Consider the following 2,121-nt stretch of genomic DNA (forward strand, 5'->3'; position numbering starts at 1 on the left):
CCAGCCGCTCCGCGGCATGTGGGATCTTCCCGGACTGGGGCACGAACCCGTGTGCCCTGCATTGGCAGGCGGACTCTCAACCACTGCGCCACCAGGGAAGCCCCTGGGGGGGGGAATTTTTGTCATAATAATTATACCACTGTTTAACAGTCCTTTAAAATTTTAATGAGCGCCTGACATATATTAATATCAAGAACATATCAATAAATATTTGTTAAATAAATAACTGAAGCAGAGTTCCGAAAGACAACAGAAAAAATAATTTAGACCCCCATCTGTCAAGGACTCAGCAGCTGGTCACATGACCTGTCACCGCCTGTTACCACAGCAAGGCTATTTTAATGAAAAGGGATAACATTGATTTATACCCTTTGGTTTCAGTTTGACTCCAGGATTGTTCAATATTTAGGTCTTTGGGGAAGCAAGACTGTTAAAAGCAATGCTGGATGAGGCAAACATATAATGGTCAAAAGACTATGTAACTGAAAAATCCTCCCAAACAAAACATTCACAAATGAGCTTGGTTTGTGGGTTTAGAATTATAATGAAGAGAAGGCAGTGTTTGAAGCCCTAAAGACTGTGTGTGTGTGTGTGTGTGTGTGTGTGTGTGTGTGTGTGTGTGTGTGTGTAAGCAATGGCTTCTGAAGCACACTTTACAAAAGTATGCTTCAAAGGAGCTAGCTGAATGTTTTATGTTCACTGCATGCTTGTTAGTAACTGCCCTCATTTCTCCTGTTTACTTCTTTTCTTACTGATCTGAAGGATGCAGTTAAAATCCCAGTGACTTGTGGTTTCTGCCAGAGAGATAAACAGTGCCTGACCCCATGTGATCTGTTTCACGAATAGAGATCAGGATTTCATCTTCTAGCAACTCAATTTTGGGTGGTTGCTAAGGAGACTATTGGCATCTCTGTCCTAGGTGCCATATTGCTTGGAAAGAATTACAGCAGCTTCGCCTGTTACTTTCCCGGAGAGAAAACCTGAAAACTCATTAAGGCAGCCAACATTTTAAAATTCTGCTGGTCTCTTTGATGTTTTGAGTGCCTCTGGCCTTGGAGTATAACTTGTGAACATGTTGGCATCTAAATGAGAACACTCTCAGAAATGACAGTGCAGCCTTGCTATAGAAAATAGAAGCATGAGTGGTCTGGCTGTGGGTACCAAATTCTCCAACCCAGCCTATAGCACAGGCCTGGTTTGTTTTTTGTTTCTTTTTTTGTTTTTTCAGTTCTACTCGCCCTCCTTGAAGGTCAGTTCCAACCTTATTTTTAACAAGCCATAAGGTCCTGGGCAAGTACCCTCTCTGACCTTCAGTTCTCTTATCCTTAAAGGCAGAAAAATAGTGATCCCTCACAATGTTGTTCATAGGGATTAAAGAAGGTACTGAGAACATGAGGTCAAATGCTACTTGTAAATTGCAAAGCATGTGTAAATTACTATTCCTGGGGACAGTAAATTTTGCACAAATCCAGATTAGCTCTGAAGCTAGAATGACCCTTTAGGATTGTCCCAAATAGGGCTAATATGGCCAGGCCTTCTTTCCCCTCTGTTATGAACTGAATGTTTGCGTCCTTCCCAAATTCATTGTCAAAGCCTTAACCCCCATGTGATGGTATCTGGAGGTGAGGCATTGGGAAGGTTATTAAATTGAACTGTGATTATGAGGGTGGCACCCTGTGATGGGATTACTGTGTCCCAGAGCTCTTTCTCTCCCCACCGTGTGAGAACACAGTGAGAAGGTGGTCATCTGCAAGTCACGAAGAGAGCTCTCACCAAGAACCTGACTGTGCTGGCACCCTGATCTTGGACTTCCAGCTTACAGAACAGCAAGAAAGTAAACATGTGTTGTTTAAGCGACCCTGTCTATGGCATTTGTTACAACAGCCCGAGCTGACTCAGACACCCTCTGTCAATCAGTTATTGGATGTGGGCTGCCCCAGGAAGGGGCTTGACTTCTGTCTACACAGTTCAGGTAATCCCTGAAGGGGCTGATTAGCTGAAGGCCGTCTGTGGGTACACATCACAGTGGACATGCAATCACTGTTATTATTTTTCTCTCCTCCCTAACAAGAAACCCCATTCTGTGCAGCTAGTTTATGTCAGGCAGTAATAACAAGCTCA

The sequence above is a fragment of the Lipotes vexillifer genome, unplaced genomic scaffold, assembly GCF_000442215.2.
Source record: "Lipotes vexillifer unplaced genomic scaffold, Lipotes_vexillifer_v1.1 scaffold384, whole genome shotgun sequence".
NCBI lineage: Eukaryota > Metazoa > Chordata > Mammalia > Artiodactyla > Lipotidae > Lipotes > Lipotes vexillifer.